The sequence below is a fragment of the Bufo bufo genome, chromosome 4 (assembly GCF_905171765.1).
Source record: "Bufo bufo chromosome 4, aBufBuf1.1, whole genome shotgun sequence".
Lineage (NCBI taxonomy): Eukaryota > Metazoa > Chordata > Amphibia > Anura > Bufonidae > Bufo > Bufo bufo.
In genome coordinates this window covers 23,128,485-23,151,329 of record NC_053392.1, presented here as the reverse complement: position 1 = coordinate 23,151,329, position 22,845 = coordinate 23,128,485, and positions in this window count along the sequence as shown.

Here is a 22,845-nt window from a genome sequence, read left to right as displayed (position 1 = left end):
AAATGTAAAGTTATGCACATGGGAAGGAATAATGCAAGTCACCCGTACATACTAAATGATAAAACACTCGGTAACACTGACATGGAAAAGGATCTAGGAATTTTAATAAACAGCAAACTGAGCTGCAAAAAAAAAAAAAACAATGTCAGGCAGCTGCTGCCAAGGCCAATAAGATAATGGGTTGCATCAGAAGGAGCATAGATGTCCGGGATAAGAACATAGTCCTACCACTTTACAAATCACTAGTCAGACCATTCATGGAGTACTGTGTACAGTTCTGGGCTCCTGTAAACAAGGCAGACATAGCAGAGCTGGAGAAGGTCCAGAGGAGGGCAACTAAAGTAATAACTGGAATGGGGCAATTACAGTACCCTGAAAGATTATCAAAATTAGGGTTATTCCCTTTAGAAAAAAGACGACTGAGGGGAGATATAATAACTATGTATAAATATATCAGGGGTCAGTACAGAGATCTATCCCATCATCTATTTATCCCCAGGACTGTGACTGTGACGAGGGGAGATCCTCTGCGTCTGGAGGAAAGAAGGTTTGTACACAAACATAGAAGAGGATTCTTTACGGTAAGAGCAGTGAGACTATGGAGCTCTCTGCCTGAGGAGGTGGTGATGGTGAGTACAATAAAGGAATTCAAGAGGGGCCTGGATGTATTTCTGGAGTGTAATAATATTACAGGCTATAGCTACTAGAGAGGGGTCGTTGATCCAGGGAATTATTCTGATTGTCTGATTGCAGTCGGGAAGGAATTTTTTATTCCCCTAAAGTGAGGAAAATTGGCTTCTACCTCACAGTTTTTTGTTTTTTTTTTGCCATCCTCTGGTTCAACTTGCAGGTTAACAGGCCGAACTGGATGGACAAATGTTTTTTTTTCGGCCTTATGTACTATGTTACTATGTTACTATGTAACTAAAATATAATGTTGATAAGTGCAAGATAATGCACCTGGGACGTAAAAACCCAAGAGCAGAATATAAAATCAGTGATACAGTCCTAACCTCAGTATCTGAGGAAAGGGTTTTAGGGGTCATTATTTCAGAAGACTTAAAGGTAGGCAGACAATGTCATAGAGCAGCAGGAAATGCTAGCAGAATGCTGGGGTGTATAGGGAGAGGCATTACCAGTAGAAACAGGGAGGTGCTTATGCCGCTCTACAGAGCACTAGTGAGACCTCATTTGGAGTATTGTGCGCAGTACTGGAGACCATATCTCCAGAAGGATATTGATACCTTGGAGAGAGTTCAGAGAAGAGCTACTAAACTAGTACATGGATTGCAGGAAAAAACTTACCAGGAAATATTAAAGGACCTTAACATATATAGCTTGGAAGAAAGACGAGACAGAGGGGATGTGATAGAAACTTTTAAATACATAAAGGGAATCAACAAGGTAAAAAAGGAGAGAATATTTAAAAGAAGAAAAACTGCTACAAGAGGACATAGTTTTAAATTAGAGGGGCAAAGGTTTAAAAGTAATATCAGGAAGTATTACTTTACTGAGAGAGTAGTGGATGCATGGAATAGCCTTCCTGCAGAAGTGGTAGCTGCAAATACAGTGAAGGGGTTTAAGCATGCATGGGATAGGCATAAGGCCATCCTTCATATAAGATAGGGCCAGGGACTATTCATAGGATTCAGATATATTGGGCAGACTAGATGGGCCAAATGGTTCTTATTAGGGATGAGCGAACCCGAACTGTATAGTTCGGGTTCGAACCGAATTTTGGGGTGTCCGTGACACGGACCCGAACCCGAACATTTTCATAAAAGTCCGGGTTCGAGTTCGGTGTTCGGCGCTTTCTTGGCGCTTTTTGAAAGGCTGCAAAGCAGCCAATCAACAAGCATCATACTACTCGCCCCAAGAGGCCATCACAGCCTTGCCTACTATTGGCATGGCTGTGATTGTGTAGTGTACGGGAACTGTAATACCCGTCACTACCAAAGGTCACTTGGTGTGCTGTCGTCCCTCCTAATTATGGGGAAGTTGTTATGTCAGTTTTATAAAATGTCATGTAATGTAATGCATGTATTTCCCTGTTGCTATGAAACTTGCAAGTACAGGCCGGCTAGGGGTGTCATTCCAGCTCTTAGGCATTAGAGGGAGCTAGGGAGCCCTAGTTTATATAAGGGCCAGACAAGGAAGGGAAAGTCAGTGTAACCTGATCTAGTGTGGAGTGCAGAAGTCAGTCTAGACCACAGCTCAGAAGTTTCTAGAGCCTGAGGAAGTGTCCAGAAGCTGAGAGAGACAGAGGCAAAGATCAGGAAAGCCAGAGGTACTCAGAAAGACAGAGGAGGTACTTATAGAAGCCATAGCCAAGGATATAAGGCCAGAACTAGGTTAATGGGCCTTGGTGAAGAATTGCTGTATTCCAGGATCAGACAGAATTAGAGTGCAAGCTCCTGTGCTGCAAGTCCTGTGTTCAACACTCTGTAATTACTCTGCTGTACTGAATTGCCTGCATCGACCGAATTGCAAAATCGACTGTATGCTGAGGAACTGCATTTCCTTTATTGTCTCTGCTTGGAAAAACTACTAAAGTTGGAGTTTTGTTTTAATCCTACGTTTCCTCAATTTATTCCTGCATCCGCAAACGGCGTGCCACCGTTTACTTGGCACTGGCGTCACGAACTATTTCTACCTATACCTGCCCTTGCAGAGAGTCAGCTGTACCAGGTTAGTGTATATTGCACTACATCACCCAGAAACACCTACTACACACAACTTGAGTACGCTGCACTTCTCTTTTGGCGTCACGAACAGGATACGCACGCTTTCTAGTGCAAGAAGCGTGAACTTTGTGCCTTATACAGTTGCCCTGTGACCAAAGTGACAATTTTCCTGTTTTATTCAAGTGGACTTTGTGGACTGAAAATCGTACCCAAAGTGTACCAAAAACCTCTAAAAAGCGCTGTGCAGTGTTGCGCTACCCAGAGGAAGAAAATCGCCGCATTGGACTGTGGTTTTGTGGACTTTTTACAATCCTGCTTGCTGTCAGTGAATGGACAGCGTTTTGCTAAAGATGGCCACCGGCTGCCTGGAGTAAAGTTTCCCGCGCCGCTGAGGACATTCGTGGGCGGATCCCTGCAAAGACACAGAGAGTCCCGCCCCTCTTCATCATCGCACCGCTGCGGCCCTGCTTCTCCTGCGTCACCGCGGGCTCAGGACGTCCGGAACCTCGCGAGACTTGGCCTGCGCAAGACCAGCGATACCGGTAAGCACTTGTAACCGGAGGGAAGGGGATTGTTCCGGCCCCTTTAGTCGCCAGCGGCCACCTCTCAATAGACTACCATGTCAGAGCCAGGAGTGCCTGAGCAGCCGGCCCCGGGAGAGCTTGCGGCTCCTAATCATCCTACAGCCCCCAGCATGATGCCCTTTACCATGCCTTATTATTTCGGGGCCCCATGGTTCCCCCGCTACAGGGGAGAGACCCATACCCTAAGGGATTTTAAAGAAAAGTTGCTGGCACTATTCCGATTGTACCCTATAAATGCCGACCAGCAAATGGAAATCATGCTGGCGCAACTGGAGGGAGCTGCCCGCAGGGAAGTGTTATCATGGCCTGCTACTGAGCGGAGTACTCTAGAACAGATCTTCACCCGCCTCAGAGCCACTTTTGAAACTAGGACTGCCTCAGAGATAAAGATGCACTTCTTTGGCAAGAAACAGAAGTCCGGTGAGTCCCTCCGTGACTTTGCCCTATCACTTCAGGAGGCTTTAGAGGCTGTAATCCAGATAGATCCCAAAGAGGCTGATAACCGGGACCAGACCCTGAGGGAACAATTTATCAACGGGGTGTCTAGTGAACAAATAAGGACCCAGTTAAAGATGCTGTCCGCCCAGCACCCTAACAGTGCCTTTCTGGACTTTAAAGAACTGGCTATAAAAATTCTGGGGTCCACAGTATCTCCTGAGTTGAGCGCCCTATCTGAGTCATCAGCCTGCAAGCCAAAACCGCTTGTCACTAACCGAGCTGAGGCCGGCCAAGCTGTTCAAGTGTCAGCTACTGATACTATTGCCATGCTGACAGAGCAAGTAAATCACCTCACTAAAAGTCTAGAGAAAGTGTGCAGAAAAATAGAGGAATGGGAAAAACCCATAATGCTAGAAGAAGAATTCCTGTCACCTCCTAGGCCGTTCCCACTTCCTTACCAAGAGACTCACCCCAGGGATCCTGGGAGGCGTAATAGAGGTCGCAAGAAGCCCGTGTGTACATACTGCAAAAAGCTGGGACACACAGAATCCACGTGCTGGCAGTTAAACGGGCAACCCCTGAGGCTGAGGACCACCCCTCGGGAGGTAGAACACTAGGTCCAGAGGATCCAAATTGGATGCCACGTTATGTAGGATCCCATCCTAAAATCAATATAGAGATCAACGGGGTCCCCTTTGAAGCCCTATTAGATACTGGGTCTCAGGTCACTACTATTCAGCTGCCTGCATTTGAAAAGTTCTGGGACACCAACCAGTTGACCCAACCGCCTGAATCCTGGGTGGAAATTATCGCCAGCAATGGCAAACCAGTAAAGGTTCATGGATACTGGGAACCCACCCTGCAGGTGGGAGAAGTAACCCTGCCTCAACAGGGAGTGATCATAGTACAGGCCGGTGACAGAGGAGGACATCCTGTCATTCTAGGCACCAATTTTTCAAAAACTGTTATTCAGAAATACTTGCTGTATTACATCAGACTTTGCCCACTGCTTCCTCTGCATCCAGGAGGGTGATTCAAAAGACTATTACAGTGTTAAGTGCCCAGCAGAGGTTTGCTAATGGGAAAGGAGAAATTTGTACTGCCAGGATCCGTGATATTAAGCCTGTGACTTTGCCTCCTAATTCTCAAACTCTTTTGTGGTGTCGTGCTGTCCTGGGAGTCGAAGGCCGAGATTATCCAGCCCTGGTGGAACCACTCCAGATGGAGGATTATCCTTATGTGAGAGCTGCCAAGTGCCTGGTGAACGTCTCCCAAGGTAAAGTACCTGTCCGTCTGATTAATCTGAGTAATCATCCTGTTGCGCTTACTAAGCATTGCCCTGTTGCCCAGCTGTCCCAGGTGTCCTTCCAAGACATCATTCGTCTTCCAGTGACAGAAAAGCCGCCAGCTGCAGACAGCAGATGTTCGCCGGTGACCCAGCCACAAGTGCCCTGGTGGGAAGAGCTCCATGTAGGGGACGAGACTACCCCCCAACATCAACAAGAAGGGATTCTACAGCTTGTCAAGGAGCACCACCAGGCCTTCAGTAAGCATGCTACTGACTATGGAGAGGTTAGTGTCATACAACACACCATACCTACTGGCTCTCATCCTCCTATCAAGGAGAGATACAGACCCTTACCACCTACTTCATATCAGACTGTAAAGGAAATGATCCAAGAAATGAAAGACTCTAATGTGATCCGGGACAGCCGTAGTCCGTGGGCTGCACCCCTGGTTCTTGTAAAGAAGAAGGACGGTAGTATCCGTTTCTGTGTGGATTATAGGAAAATTAATCAAATAACCCACAAAGATGCATACCCACTGCCCCGCATTGAGGAGTCACTAACTGCTCTGGGCTCCTCTGCCTATTTCTCCACATTGGACTTGACCAGTGGCTACTGGCAAGTACCCATGGCCCCTGCAGATAGAGAAAAGACTGCCTTCACTACTCCCATGGGCCTGTTCGAATTCAATTGTATGCCGTTCGGGCTATGTAATGCCCCAGGAACTTTCCAGAGACTAATGGAACGGTGTTTGGGTCACAAAAACTTCGAAACAGTGCTGCTGTATCTTGATGACGTCATTGTGTACTCAAAAACATATGAGGACCATCTGAAACATTTGGCAGAAGTATTTGAAATCCTTATCAAATATGCTTGAAGGTAAAGCCATCCAAGTGTCACCTGCTCAAACCTGCAGTAAGATACCTGGGGCATATAGTAAGCGGAGAGGGAGTGCAACCTGACCCTGATAAATTAGCAGCTGTCCGTAATTGGCCGGTTCCTACTACCGTCAAAGAGGTGAGGAGTTTCCTTGGTTTTGCCGGCTACTATAGACGTTTTATCCCCCATTTTGCTCAAATAGCTGATCCTATCCAGGAACTCATGAGGGGGCAACCCAAAAAGAGTCCTAGAACTCCTGTGCCCATTGAGTGGAATGAGAAAAGAGAGATAGCGTTCCAATTGCTAAAAAAGAAACTGACCGAGCCTCCTGTGTTAGGTTATCCAGATTATAGCAAGCCTTTCCATCTTTATACCGATGCTAGCAAGCGAGGCCTGGGAGCTGTGTTAGCCCAGATCCAAGAGGGAAAAGAGAGAGTGATAGCATATGCAAGCCGCTCCCTGAAAGGAGCTGAGAAAAATGACCAGAATTATAGTTCCTTCAAACTAGAGTTCCTGGCATTAGTGTGGGCGGTGACAGAAAAATTCAAGGATTATCTAGCCGCCACCCCGTTCATTGCATTCACTGACAATAACCCTCTGGCACATCTCAATACAGCTAGATTGGGGGCCTTGGAGCAGAGATGGGCCTCTCGCCTTGCCAACTATAATTTCTCTGTAAAGTATCGTGCTGGACGTACTAATGATAACGCTGATGCTTTATCCAGGCTTCCCACAGAGACAGCTCCTGATGATGTGCGAGATGCTTGGGAAGATGTAGAGATGCCGGCTTTCTATAACAAATTTGCTCAACAGGATCAGGCTCGAGCTACCAATAACAGAGCTGCAGTTCCTTCACCCTCCAGTAGGCCTGAACCCAAAGAAGAAAGGTGGGTGAAACTACAGTCTGAAAGTAGAGTGCTGGGTGAGTTGTTGGACTTCATTACTAGTGGCAGAGCCCCTGAGAGGATTCGGCGTAAGAGTGCAGATCCTGAGCTCATCAAACTGTGGAGACAGCGCCATCAACTCTTCATACAAAAGGGCCTATTGCTACGGAGAAGCCTAGACCCAGTGTCCAACGAAAGAGTACACCAGATTCTCATACCCCGACGAGATGCAGGTATGGTGTTGGAGATGTACCACAATCAATCCGGTCACTTTGGGGTCCAAAAGACTGAAGCTACTATCCGCCAGCGGTTTTACTGGGTAGGCATGAGAGAAGACATGGAGAAGTGGTGTCGAGAGTGTGTAGCCTGTGCCTTGAAACGAAGTGAGCACCATGATCAGAGGGCACCACTGAGACCCATTGTAAGTACCCGTCCTCTTGAACTTGTCGCCATCGACCATGTAAAACTGGAGCCTAGTCGCTCAGGGTATGCTTATGCCATGACTATTATTGACCATTTCACAAAGTTTGTTGTAGCAGTGCCTGTGAGAGACCAGACAGCCAAGACTACAGCCGAAATGTTCTGGAAGCACTTCCTCCTGCCCTATGGATGTCCAGAAAAGATCCTCACCGATCAAGGACCTGCTTTTGAGTCCCATCTGTTCCATGAACTGTGCCGCTTACACAACTGTAAGAAGATCCGGACGACGGCCTACCATCCTCAAGGTAACGGATTATGTGAAAAAATGAATCAGACCTTGATAGAGATGCTGAGGGCCGTGCCTCCTGAGAACAGAGGAGATTGGCCCAGTCTGTTGCCACAGCTCATGTTCACATACAATCATACCATACATTGTTCCACCGGGTATACCCCCTTTTATTTGATGTTTGGGCGCCAAGGGACATTGCCTGCTGATCATTCATTGGACATACATGTACCTGATTGCATTAACCCATTACCTAACACCGACTGGGTTGCTGAGCACCAAAGGCGATTGGATGCAGCCAAAGCCATTGTTCAGGAACGTATGGACTTTGCTAGAGACCGACAGCAGAGAGACTATGATCAGGCAGCCCATGCAGAACCCTTGACCATAGGGGCCGTGGTATGGTTAAAGAATAACCGTCGTACCAGCAAATTGGACAGTAAGTGGGAGCGAAGTCCCTATGTTGTCACTGCAATCCCAAATGTTGGAACTCACACTTATGAGATCACCCGGGAAGACAAGGGATCCCAAATTGTACACCGAAACCGGTTGAAGCTCTGCCTGACACCAGAACCTAGTGCCGAGAGTTCCGGATCTGAATATCCTGTGTCAGAGTCAGCAATACAGCCCGAGGATCCTATGCAGGCTGTCAGTAATCTAAGGTATGACGCTGATCCCATGCATTGGCTTCTGACACCTTGGTTGAACTTGCTGGTGCCTGCTCCGGCACCTATTGCGTCTTCACCTCCAGAAGAGCCGGTGCAAGATGCTCCGGATCCAGTTCCCCCTCTCGTGGATATTGTTGTTCCTGTTGTTCCAGTTGTTCCTGACCGAGGTCTCACGGATGGAGACCCTCCTGTTGCTCCTCTCCCTTCTACCTCGTTGCTAAGGGAAGAGGAGACCCCTGTTTTGAGAAGGTCTACCCGGATGACCAGGGGACGCCCACCAGTCCGTTTAGGAGACTTTGATTATTCTGGTGGTGTCTCCTCCCAAACAGTTGCCACGGGCAATACCTTACTTGACATTTGTGCGCAAGAATGGACTCCTCCACGTGAGCCCTTGCCTGTGATACACCCACGGGAAACTCCTGGGTAGTTCCGTTATTATGCTGTCATTTTATTGTGCAACTTCATACTAAGGAAATGTGCCCAGAGATGGACTCCACCGCATGAGAGCCTCTGTGATTTAATAAGAAATAGCCTGGGTACGGACTCATGTTTGTTCTTTGAGCCTCCAAGAACTTTTATACTGTTTTATCCATTTTGCTGTTCTATCATGGACTTATTCATTGTCATGGACTATCCTGGTTCTAATGTTACGCTGTGCCAGGTCAGCGCCCCCGTTCCATTCACTATCCTGAGAGAAGAGAACGACGCCCCTTGTCACTACCCTGCACCTTTGCCAATTGGACCTGATGCAAATGTAAATGCAGATGAATTACATGTATGTATGCCTGCATGTCTCTATTTTCTATTTCAGGTAGAGATTCCAGTTGGGCGACCCATGATGGAGTACGAGGTCGTACTCAGCTTAAAGCAGTGGGGTATGTAGTGTACGGGAACTGTAATACCCGTCACTACCAAAGGTCACTTGGTGTGCTGTCGTCCCTCCTAATTATGGGGAAGTTGTTATGTCAGTTTTATAAAATGTCATGTAATGTAATGCATGTATTTCCCTGTTGCTATGAAACTTGCAAGTACAGGCCGGCTAGGGGTGTCATTCCAGCTCTTAGGCATTAGAGGGAGCTAGGGAGCCCTAGTTTATATAAGGGCCAGACAAGGAAGGGAAAGTCAGTGTAACCTGATCTAGTGTGGAGTGCAGAAGTCAGTCTAGACCACAGCTCAGAAGTTTCTAGAGCCTGAGGAAGTTTCCAGAAGCTGAGAGAGACAGAGGCAAAGATCAGGAAAGCAAGAGGTACTCAGAAAGACAGAGGAGGTACTTATTAAAGCTATAGCCAAGGATATAAAGCCAGAACTAGGTTAATGGGCCTTGGTGAAGATATGCTATATTCCAGGATCAGACAGAATTAGAGTGCTAGCTCCTGTGCTGCAAGTCCTGTGTTCAACACTCTGTAATTACTCTGCTGTAACTGAATTGCCTGCATCGACCGAATTGCAAAATCGACTGTATGCCAAGGAACTGCGATTCCACTATTGTCTCTGCTGGAAAACTACTAAAGTTGGAGTTCTGTTTTAATACTACGTTTCCTCAATTTATTCCTGCATCCGCAAACGGCGTGCCACCGTTTACTTGGCACTGGCGTCACGAACTATTTCTACCTATACCTGCCCTTGCAGAGAGTCAGCTGTACCAGGTTAGTGTATATTGCACTACATCACCCAGAAACACCTACTACACACAACTTGAGTACGCTGCACTTCTCTTTTGGCGTCCACGAACAGGATACGCACGCTTTCTAGTGCAAGAAGCGTGAACTTTGTGCCTTATACAGTTGCCCTGTGACCAAAGTGACAATTTTCCTGTTTTATTCAAGTGGACTTTGTGGACTGAAAATCGTACCCAAAGTGTACCAAAAACCTCTAAAAAGCGCTGTGCAGTGTTGCGCTACCCAGAGGAAGAAAATCGCCGCATTGGAGTGTGGTTTTGTGGACTTTTTACAATCCTGCTTGCTGTCAGTGAATGGACAGCGTTTTGCTAAAGATGGCCACCGGCTGCCTGGAGTAAAGTTTCCCGCGCCGCTGAGGACATTCGTGGGCGGATCCCTGCAAAGACACAGAGAGTCCCGCCCCTCTTCATCATCGCACCGCTGCGGCCCTGCTTCTCCTGCGTCACCGCGGTCTCAGGACGTCCGGAACCTCGCGAGACTTGGCCTGCGCAAGACCAGCGATACCGGTAAGCACTTGTAACCGGAGGGAAGGGGATTGTTCCGGCCCCTTTAGTCGCCAGCGGCCACCTCTCAATAGACTACCATGTCAGAGCCAGGAGTGCCTGAGCAGCCGGCCCCGGGAGAGCTTGCGGCTCCTAATCATCCTACAGCCCCCAGCATGATGCCCTTTACCATGCCTTACTATTTCGGGGCCCCATGGTTCCCCCGCTACAGGGGAGAGACCCATACCCTAAGGGACTTTAAAGAAAAGTTGCTGGCACTATTCCGATTGTACCCTATAAATGCCGACCAGCAAATGGAAATCATGCTGGCGCAACTGGAGGGAGCTGCCCGCAGGGAAGTGTTATCATGGCCTGCTACTGAGCGGAGTACTCTAGAACAGATCTTCACCCGCCTCAGAGCCACTTTTGAAACTAGGACTGCCTCAGAGATAAAGATGCACTTCTTTGGCAAGAAACAGAAGCCCGGTGAGTCCCTCCGTGACTTTGCCCTATCACTTCAGGAGGCTTTAGGGGCTGTAATCCAGATAGATCCCAAAGAGGCTGATAACCGGGACCAGACCCTGAGGGAACAATTTATCAACGGGGTGTCTAGTGAACAAATAAGGACCCAGTTAAAGATGCTGTCCGCCCAGCACCCTAACAGTGCCTTTCTGGACTTTAAAGAACTGGCTATAAAAATTCTGGGGTCCACAGTATCTCCTGAGTTGAGCGCCCTATCTGAGTCATCAGCCTGCAAGCCAAAACCGCTTGTCACTAACCGAGCTGAGGCCGGCCAAGCTGTTCAAGTGTCAGCTACTGATACTATTGCCATGCTGACAGAGCAAGTAAATCACCTCACTAAAAGTCTAGAGAAAGTGTGCAGAAAAATAGAGGAATGGGAAAAACCCATAATGCTAGAAGAAGAATTCCTGTCACCTCCTAGGCCGTTCCCACCTCCTTACCAAGAGACTCACCCCAGGGATCCTGGGAGGCGTAATAGAGGTCGCAAGAAGCCCGTGTGTACATACTGCAAAAAGCTGGGACACACAGAATCCACGTGCTGGCAGTTAAACGGGCAACCCCTGAGGCTGAGGACCACCCCTCGGGAGGTAGAACACTAGGTCCAGAGGATCCAAATTGGATGCCACGTTATGTAGGATCCCATCCTAAAATCAATATAGAGATCAACGGGGTCCCCTTTGAAGCCCTATTAGATACTGGGTCTCAGGTCACTACTATTCAGCTGCCTGCATTTGAAAAGTTCTGGGACACCAACCAGTTGACCCAACCGCCTGAATCCTGGGTGGAAATTATCGCCAGCAATGGCAAACCAGTAAAGGTTCATGGATACTGGGAACCCACCCTGCAGGTGGGAGAAGTAACCCTGCCTCAACAGGGAGTGATCGTAGTACAGGCCGGTGACAGAGGAGGACATCCTGTCATTCTAGGCACCAATGTTTTCAAAAACTGTTATTCAGAAATACTTGCTGTATTACATCAGACTTTGCCCACTGCTTCCTCTGCATCCAGGAGGGTGATTCAAAAGACTATTACAGTGTTAAGTGCCCAGCAGAGGTTTGCTAATGGGAAAGGAGAAATTTGTACTGCCAGGATCCGTGATATTAAGCCTGTGACTTTGCCTCCTAATTCTCAAACTCTTTTGTGGTGTCGTGCTGTCCTGGGAGTCGAAGGCCGAGATTATCCAGCCCTGGTGGAACCACTCCAGATGGAGGATTATCCTTATGTGAGAGCTGCCAAGTGCCTGGTGAACGTCTCCCAAGGTAAAGTACCTGTCCGTCTGATTAATCTGAGTAATCATCCTGTTGCGCTTACTAAGCATTGCCCTGTTGCCCAGCTGTCCCAGGTGTCCTTCCAAGACATCATTCGTCTTCCAGTGACAGAAAAGCCGCCAGCTGCAGACAGCAGATGTTCGCCGGTGACCCAGCCACAAGTGCCCTGGTGGGAAGAGCTCCATGTAGGGGACGAGACTACCCCCCAACATCAACAAGAAGGGATTCTACAGCTTGTCAAGGAGCACCACCAGGCCTTCAGTAAGCATGCTACTGACTATGGAGAGGTTAGTGTCATACAACACACCATACCTACTGGCTCTCATCCTCCTATCAAGGAGAGGTACAGACCCTTACCACCTACTTCATATCAGACTGTAAAGGAAATGATCCAAGAAATGAAAGACTCTAATGTGATCCGGGACAGCCGTAATCCGTGGGCTGCACCCCTGGTTCTTGTAAAGAAGAAGGACGGTAGTATCCGTTTCTGTGTGGATTATAGGAAAATTAATCAAATAACCCACAAAGATGCATACCCACTGCCCCGCATTGAGGAGTCACTAACTGCTCTGGGCTCCTCTGCCTATTTCTCCACATTGGACTTGACCAGTGGCTACTGGCAAGTACCCATGGCCCCTGCAGATAGAGAAAAGACTGCCTTCACTACTCCCATGGGCCTGTTCGAATTCAATTGTATGCCGTTCGGGCTATGTAATGCCCCAGGAACTTTCCAGAGACTAATGGAACGGTGTTTGGGTCACAAAAACTTCGAAACAGTGCTGCTGTATCTTGATGACGTCATTGTGTACTCAAAAACATATGAGGACCATCTGAAACATTTGGCAGAAGTATTTGAAATCCTTATCAAATATGGCTTGAAGGTAAAGCCATCCAAGTGTCACCTGCTCAAACCTGCAGTAAGATACCTGGGGCATATAGTAAGCGGAGAGGGAGTGCAACCTGACCCTGATAAATTAGCAGCTGTCCGTAATTGGCCGGTTCCTACTACCGTCAAAGAGGTGAGGAGTTTCCTTGGTTTTGCCGGCTACTATAGACGTTTTATCCCCCATTTTGCTCAAATAGCTGATCCTATCCAGGAACTCTTGAGGGGGCAACCCAAAAAGAGTCCTAGAACTCCTGTGCCCATTGAGTGGAATGAGAAAAGAGAGATAGCGTTCCAATTGCTAAAAAAGAAACTGACCGAGCCTCCTGTGTTAGGTTATCCAGATTATAGCAAGCCTTTCCATCTTTATACCGCTGCTAGCAAGCGAGGCCTGGGAGCTGTGTTAGCCCAAATCCAAGAGGGAAAAGAGAGAGTGATAGCATATGCAAGCCGCTCCCTGAAAGGAGCTGAGAAAAATGACCAGAATTATAGTTCCTTCAAACTAGAGTTCCTGGCATTAGTGTGGGCGGTGACAGAAAAATTCAAGGATTATCTAGCCGCCACCCCGTTCATTGCATTCACTGACAATAACCCTCTGGCACATCTCAATACAGCTAGATTGGGGGCCTTGGAGCAGAGATGGGCCTCTCGCCTTGCCAACTATAATTTCTCTGTAAAGTATCGTGCTGGACGTACTAATGATAACGCTGATGCTTTATCCAGGCTTCCCACAGAGACAGCTCCTGATGATGTGCGAGATGCTTGGGAAGATGTAGAGATGCCGGCTTTCTATAACAAATTTGCTCAACAGGATCAGGCTCGAGCTACCAATAACAGAGCTGCAGTTCCTTCACCCTCCAGTAGGCCTGAACCTAAGAAGAAAGGTGGGTGAAACTACAGTCTGAAAGTAGAGTGCTGGGTGAGTTGTTGGACTTCATTACTAGTGGCAGAGCCCCTGAGAGGATTCGGCGTAAGAGTGCAGATCCTGAGCTCATCAAACTGTGGAGACAGCGCCATCAACTCTTCATACAAAAGGGCCTATTGCTACGGAGAAGCCTAGACCCAGTGTCCAACGAAAGAGTACACCAGATTCTCATACCCCGACGAGATGCAGGTATGGTGTTGGAGATGTACCACAATCAATCCGGTCACTTTGGGGTCCAAAAGACTGAAGCTACTATCCGCCAGCGGTTTTACTGGGTAGGCATGAGAGAAGACATGGAGAAGTGGTGTCGAGAGTGTGTAGCCTGTGCCTTGAAACGAAGTGAGCACCATGATCAGAGGGCACCACTGAGACCCATTGTAAGTACCCGTCCTCTTGAACTTGTCGCCATCGACCATGTAAAACTGGAGCCTAGTCGCTCAGGGTATGCTTATGCCATGACTATTATTGACCATTTCACAAAGTTTGTTGTAGCAGTGCCTGTGAGAGACCAGACAGCCAAGACTACAGCCGAAATGTTCTGGAAGCACTTCCTCCTGCCCTATGGATGTCCAGAAAAGATCCTCACCGATCAAGGACCTGCTTTTGAGTCCCATCTGTTCCATGAACTGTGCCGCTTACACAACTGTAAGAAGATCCGGACGACGGCCTACCATCCTCAAGGTAACGGATTATGTGAAAAAATGAATCAGACCTTGATAGAGATGCTGAGGGCCGTGCCTCCTGAGAACAGAGGAGATTGGCCCAGTCTGTTGCCACAGCTCATGTTCACATACAATCATACCATACATTGTTCCACCGGGTATACCCCCTTTTATTTGATGTTTGGGCGCCAAGGGACATTGCCTGCTGATCATTCATTGGACATACATGTACCTGATTGCATTAACCCATTACCTAACACCAACTGGGTTGCTGAGCACCAAAGGCGATTGGATGCAGCCAAAGCCATTGTTCAGGAACGTATGGACTTTGCTAGAGACCGACAGCAGAGAGACTATGATCAGGCAGCCCATGCAGAACCCTTGACCATAGGGGCCGTGGTATGGTTAAAGAATAACCGTCGTACCAGCAAATTGGACAGTAAGTGGGAGCGAAGTCCCTATGTTGTCACTGCAATCCCAAATGTTGGAACTCACACTTATGAGATCACCCGGGAAGACAAGGGATCCCAAATTGTACACCGAAACCGGTTGAAGCTCTGCCTGACACCAGAACCTAGTGCCGAGAGTTCCGGATCTGAATATCCTGTGTCAGAGTCAGCAATACAGCCCGAGGATCCTATGCAGGCTGTCAGTAATCTAAGGTATGACGCTGATCCCATGCATTGGCTTCTGACACCTTGGTTGAACTTGCTGGTGCCTGCTCCGGCACCTACTGTAGTCTTCACCTCCAGAAGAGCCGGTTCAAGATGCTCCGGATCCAGTTCCCCCTCTCGTGGATATTGTTGTTCCTGTTGTTCCAGTTGTTCCTGACCGAGGTCTCACGGATGGAGACCCTCCTGTTGCTCCTCTCCCTTCTACCTCGTTGCTAAGGGAAGAGGAGACCCCTGTTTTGAGAAGGTCTACCCGGATGACCAGGGGACGCCCACCAGTCCGTTTAGGAGACTTTGATTATTCTGGTGGTGTCTCCTCCCAAACAGTTGCCACGGGCAATACCTTACTTGACATTTGTGCGCAAGAATGGACTCCTCCACGTGAGCCCTTGCCTGTGATACACCCACGGGAAACTCCTGGGTAGTTCCGTTATTATGCTGTCATTTTATTGTGCAACTTCATACTAAGGAAATGTGCCCAGAGATGGACTCCACCGCATGAGAGCCTCTGTGATTTAATAAGAAATAGCCTGGGTACGGACTCATGTTTGTTCTTTGAGCCTCCAAGAACTTTTATACTGTTTTATCCATTTTGCTGTTCTATCATGGACTTATTCATTGTCATGGACTATCCTGGTTCTAATGTTACGCTGTGCCAGGTCAGCGCCCCCGTTCCATTCACTATCCTGAGAGAAGAGAACGACGCCCCTTGTCACTACCCTGCACCTTTGCCAATTGGACCTGATGCAAATGTAAATGCAGATGAATTACATGTATGTATGCCTGCATGTCTCTATTTTCTATTTCAGGTAGAGATTCCAGTTGGGCGACCCATGATGGAGTACGAGGTCGTACTCAGCTTAAAGCAGTGGGGTATGTAGTGTACGGGAACTGTAATACCCGTCACTACCAAAGGTCACTTGGTGTGCTGTCGTCCCTCCTAATTATGGGGAAGTTGTTATGTCAGTTTTATAAAATGTCATGTAATGTAATGCATGTATTTCCCTGTTGCTATGAAACTTGCAAGTACAGGCCGGCTAGGGGTGTCATTCCAGCTCTTAGGCATTAGAGGGAGCTAGGGAGCCCTAGTTTATATAAGGGCCAGACAAGGAAGGGAAAGTCAGTGTAACCTGATCTAGTGTGGAGTGCAGAAGTCAGTCTAGACCACAGCTCAGAAGTTTCTAGAGCCTGAGGAAGTTTCCAGAAGCTGAGAGAGACAGAGGCAAAGATCAGGAAAGCAAGAGGTACTCAGAAAGACAGAGGAGGTACTTATTAAAGCTATAGCCAAGGATATAAAGCCAGAACTAGGTTAATGGGCCTTGGTGAAGATATGCTATATTCCAGGATCAGACAGAATTAGAGTGCTAGCTCCTGTGCTGCAAGTCCTGTGTTCAACACTCTGTAATTACTCTGCTGTAACTGAATTGCCTGCATCGACCGAATTGCAAAATCGACTGTATGCCAAGGAACTGCGATTCCACTATTGTCTCTGCTGGAAAACTACTAAAGTTGGAGTTCTGTTTTAATACTACGTTTCCTCAATTTATTCCTGCATCCGCAAACGGCGTGCCACCGTTTACTTGGCACTGGCGTCACGAACTATTTCTACCTATACCTGCCCTTGCAGAGAGTCAGCTGTACCAGGTTAGTGTATATTGCACTACATCACCCAGAAACACCTACTACACACAACTTGAGTACGCTGCACTTCTCTTTTGGCGTCACGAACAGGATACGCACGCTTTCTAGTGCAAGAAGCGTGAACTTTGTGCCTTATACAGTTGCCCTGTGACCAAAGTGACAATTTTCCTGTTTTATTCAAGTGGACTTTGTGGACTGAAAATCGTACCCAAAGTGTACCAAAAACCTCTAAAAAGCGCTGTGCAGTGTTGCGCTACCCAGAGGAAGAAAATCGCCGCATTGGAGTGTGGTTTTGTGGACTTTTTACAATCCTGCTTGCTGTCAGTGAATGGACAGCGTTTTGCTAAAGATGGCCACCGGCTGCCTGGAGTAAAGTTTCCCGCGCCGCTGAGGACATTCGTGGGTGGATCCCTGCAAAGACACAGAGAGTCCCGCCCCTCTTCATCATCGCACCGCTGCGGCCCTGCTTCTCCTGCGTCACCGCGGGCTCAGGACGTCCGGAACCTCGCGAGACTTGGCCTGCGCAAGACCAGCGATACCGGTAAGCACTTGTAACCGGAGGGAAGGGGATTGTTCCGGCCCCTTTAGTCGCCAGCGGCCACCTCTCAATAGACTACCATGTCAGAGCCAGGAGTGCCTGAGCAGCCGGCCCCGGGAGAGCTTGCGGCTCCTAATCATCCTACAGCCCCCAGCATGATGCCCTTTACCATGCCTTATTATTTCGGGGCCCCATGGTTCCCCCGCTACAGGGGAGAGACCCATACCCTAAGGGACTTTAAAGAAAAGTTGCTGGCACTATTCCGATTGTACCCTATAAATGCCGACCAGCAAATGGAAATCATGCTGGCGCAACTGGAGGGAGCTGCCCGCAGGGAAGTGTTATCATGGCCTGCTACTGAGCGGAGTACTCTAGAACAGATCTTCACCCGCCTCAGAGCCACTTTTGAAACTAGGACTGCCTCAGAGATAAAGATGCACTTCTTTGGCAAGAAACAGAAGTCCGGTGAGTCCCTCCGTGACTTTGCCCTATCACTTCAGGAGGCTTTAGAGGCTGTAATCCAGATAGATCCCAAAGAGGCTGATAACCGGGACCAGACCCTGAGGGAACAATTTATCAACGGGGTGTCTAGTGAACAAATAAGGACCCAGTTAAAGATGCTGTCCGCCCAGCACCCTAACAGTGCCTTTCTGGACTTTAAAGAACTGGCTATAAAAATTCTGGGGTCCACAGTATCTCCTGAGTTGAGCGCCCTATCTGAGTCATCAGCCTGCAAGCCAAAACCGCTTGTCACTAACCGAGCTGAGGCCGGCCAAGCTGTTCAAGTGTCAGCTACTGATACTATTGCCATGCTGACAGAGCAAGTAAATCACCTCACTAAAAGTCTAGAGAAAGTGTGCAGAAAAATAGAGGAATGGGAAAAACCCATAATGCTAGAAGAAGAATTCCTGTCACCTCCTAGGCCGTTCCCACCTCCTTACCAAGAGACTCACCCCAGGGATCCTGGGAGGCGTAATAGAGGTCGCAAGAAGCCCGTGTGTACATACTGCAAAAAGCTGGGACACACAGAATCCACGTGCTGGCAGTTAAACGGGCAACCCCTGAGGCTGAGGACCACCCCTCGGGAGGTAGAACACTAGGTCCAGAGGATCCAAATTGGATGCCACGTTATGTAGGATCCCATCCTAAAATCAATATAGAGATCAACGGGGTCCCCTTTGAAGCCCTATTAGATACTGGGTCTCAGGTCACTACTATTCAGCTGCCTGCATTTGAAAAGTTCTGGGACACCAACCAGTTGACCCAACCGCCTGAATCCTGGGTGGAAATTATCGCCAGCAATGGCAAACCAGTAAAGGTTCATGGATACTGGGAACCCACCCTGCAGGTGGGAGAAGTAACCCTGCCTCAACAGGGAGTGATCATAGTACAGGCCGGTGACAGAGGAGGACATCCTGTCATTCTAGGCACCAATGTTTTCAAAAACTGTTATTCAGAAATACTTGCTGTATTACATCAGACTTTGCCCACTGCTTCCTCTGCATCCAGGAGGGTGATTCAAAAGACTATTACAGTGTTAAGTGCCCAGCAGAGGTTTGCTAATGGGAAAGGAGAAATTTGTACTGCCAGGATCCGTGATATTAAGCCTGTGACTTTGCCTCCTAATTCTCAAACTCTTTTGTGGTGTCGTGCTGTCCTGGGAGTCGAAGGCCGAGATTATCCAGCCCTGGTGGAACCACTCCAGATGGAGGATTATCCTTATGTGAGAGCTGCCAAGTGCCTGGTGAACGTCTCCCAAGGTAAAGTACCTGTCCGTCTGATTAATCTGAGTAATCATCCTGTTGCGCTTACTAAGCATTGCCCTGTTGCCCAGCTGTCCCAGGTGTCCTTCCAAGACATCATTCGTCTTCCAGTGACAGAAAAGCCGCCAGCTGCAGACAGCAGATGTTCGCCGGTGACCCAGCCACAAGTGCCCTGGTGGGAAGAGCTCCATGTAGGGGACGAGACTACCCCCCAACATCAACAAGAAGGGATTCTACAGCTTGTCAAGGAGCACCACCAGGCCTTCAGTAAGCATGCTACTGACTATGGAGAGGTTAGTGTCATACAACACACCATACCTACTGGCTCTCATCCTCCTATCAAGGAGAGATACAGACCCTTACCACCTACTTCATATCAGACTGTAAAGGAAATGATCCAAGAAATGAAAGACTCTAATGTGATCCGGGACAGCCGTAGTCCGTGGGCTGCACCCCTGGTTCTTGTAAAGAAGAAGGACGGTAGTATCCGTTTCTGTGTGGATTATAGGAAAATTAATCAAATAACCCACAAAGATGCATACCCACTGCCCCGCATTGAGGAGTCACTAACTGCTCTGGGCTCCTCTGCCTATTTCTCCACATTGGACTTGACCAGTGGCTACTGGCAAGTACCCATGGCCCCTGCAGATAGAGAAAAGACTGCCTTCACTACTCCCATGGGCCTGTTCGAATTCAATTGTATGCCGTTCGGGCTATGTAATGCCCCAGGAACTTTCCAGAGACTAATGGAACGGTGTTTGGGTCACAAAAACTTCGAAACAGTGCTGCTGTATCTTGATGACGTCATTGTGTACTCAAAAACATATGAGGACCATCTGAAACATTTGGCAGAAGTATTTGAAATCCTTATCAAATATGCTTGAAGGTAAAGCCATCCAAGTGTCACCTGCTCAAACCTGCAGTAAGATACCTGGGGCATATAGTAAGCGGAGAGGGAGTGCAACCTGACCCTGATAAATTAGCAGCTGTCCGTAATTGGCCGGTTCCTACTACCGTCAAAGAGGTGAGGAGTTTCCTTGGTTTTGCCGGCTACTATAGACGTTTTATCCCCCATTTTGCTCAAATAGCTGATCCTATCCAGGAACTCTTGAGGGGGCAACCCAAAAAGAGTCCTAGAACTCCTGTGCCCATTGAGTGGAATGAGAAAAGAGAGATAGCGTTCCAATTGCTAAAAAAGAAACTGACCGAGCCTCCTGTGTTAGGTTATCCAGATTATAGCAAGCCTTTCCATCTTTATACCGATGCTAGCAAGCGAGGCCTGGGAGCTGTGTTAGCCCAGATCCAAGAGGGAAAAGAGAGAGTGATAGCATATGCAAGCCGCTCCCTGAAAGGAGCTGAGAAAAATGACCAGAATTATAGTTCCTTCAAACTAGAGTTCCTGGCATTAGTGTGGGCGGTGACAGAAAAATTCAAGGATTATCTAGCCGCCACCCCGTTCATTGCATTCACTGACAATAACCCTCTGGCACATCTCAATACAGCTAGATTGGGGGCCTTGGAGCAGAGATGGGCCTCTCGCCTTGCCAACTATAATTTCTCTGTAAAGTATCGTGCTGGACGTACTAATGATAACGCTGATGCTTTATCCAGGCTTCCCACAGAGACAGCTCCTGATGATGTGCGAGATGCTTGGGAAGATGTAGAGATGCCGGCTTTCTATAACAAATTTGCTCAACAGGATCAGGCTCGAGCTACCAATAACAGAGCTGCAGTTCCTTCACCCTCCAGTAGGCCTGAACCTAAAGAAGAAAGGTGGGTGAAACTACAGTCTGAAAGTAGAGTGCTGGGTGAGTTGTTGGACTTCATTACTAGTGGCAGAGCCCCTGAGAGGATTCGGCGTAAGAGTGCAGATCCTGAGCTCATCAAACTGTGGAGACAGCGCCATCAACTCTTCATACAAAAGGGCCTATTGCTACGGAGAAGCCTAGACCCAGTGTCCAACGAAAGAGTACACCAGATTCTCATACCCCGACGAGATGCAGGTATGGTGTTGGAGATGTACCACAATCAATCCGGTCACTTTGGGGTCCAAAAGACTGAAGCTACTATCCGCCAGCGGTTTTACTGGGTAGGCATGAGAGAAGACATGGAGAAGTGGTGTCGAGAGTGTGTAGCCTGTGCCTTGAAACGAAGTGAGCACCATGATCAGAGGGCACCACTGAGACCCATTGTAAGTACCCGTCCTCTTGAACTTGTCGCCATCGACCATGTAAAACTGGAGCCTAGTCGCTCAGGGTATGCTTATGCCATGACTATTATTGACCATTTCACAAAGTTTGTTGTAGCAGTGCCTGTGAGAGACCAGACAGCCAAGACTACAGCCGAAATGTTCTGGAAGCACTTCCTCCTGCCCTATGGATGTCCAGAAAAGATCCTCACCGATCAAGGACCTGCTTTTGAGTCCCATCTGTTCCATGAACTGTGCCGCTTACACAACTGTAAGAAGATCCGGACGACGGCCTACCACCCTCAAGGTAACGGGTTATGTGAAAAAATGAATCAGACCTTGATAGAGATGCTGAGGGCCGTGCCTCCTGAGAACAGAGGAGATTGGCCCAGTCTGTTGCCACAGCTCATGTTCACATACAATCATACCATACATTGTTCCACCGGGTATACCCCCTTTTATTTGATGTTTGGGCGCCAAGGGACATTGCCTGCTGATCATTCATTGGACATACATGTACCTGATTGCATTAACCCATTACCTAACACCGACTGGGTTGCTGAGCACCAAAGGCGATTGGATGCAGCCAAAGCCATTGTTCAGGAACGTATGGACTTTGCTAGAGACCGACAGCAGAGGGACTATGATCAGACAGCCCATGCAGAACCCTTGACCATAGGGGCCGTGGTATGGTTAAAGAATAACCGTCGTACCAGCAAATTGGACAGTAAGTGGGAGCGAAGTCCCTATGTTGTCACTGCAATCCCAAATGTTGGAACTCACACTTATGAGATCACCCGGGAAGACAAGGGATCCCAAATTGTACACCGAAACCGGTTGAAGCTCTGCCTGACACCAGAACCTAGTGCCGAGAGTTCCGGATCTGAATATCCTGTGTCAGAGTCAGCAATACAGCCCGATGATCCTATGCAGGCTGTCAGTGACCTAAGGTATGACGCTGATCCCATGCATTGGCTTCTGACACCTTGGTTGAACTTGCTGGTGCCTGCTCCGGCACCTATTGCGTCTTCACCTCCAGAAGAGCCGGTGCAAGATGCTCCGGATCCAGTTCCCCCTCTCGTGGATATTGTTGTTCCTGTTGTTCCAGTTGTTCCTGACCGAGGTCTCACGGATGGAGACCCTCCTGTTGCTCCTCTCCCTTCTACCTCGTTGCTAAGGGAAGAGGAGACCCCTGTTTTGAGAAGGTCTACCCGGATGACCAGGGGACGCCCACCAGTCCGTTTAGGAGACTTTGATTATTCTGGTGGTGTCTCCTCCCAAACAGTTGCCACGGGCAATACCTTACTTGACATTTGTGCGCAAGAATGGACTCCTCCACGTGAGCCTTGCTGTGATACACCCACGGGAAACTCCTGGGTAGTTCCGTTATTTGCTGTCATTTTATTGTGCAACTTCATATAAGGAAATGTGCCCAGAGATGGACTCCACCGCATGAGAGCCTCTGTGATTTAATAAGAAATAGCCTGGGTACGG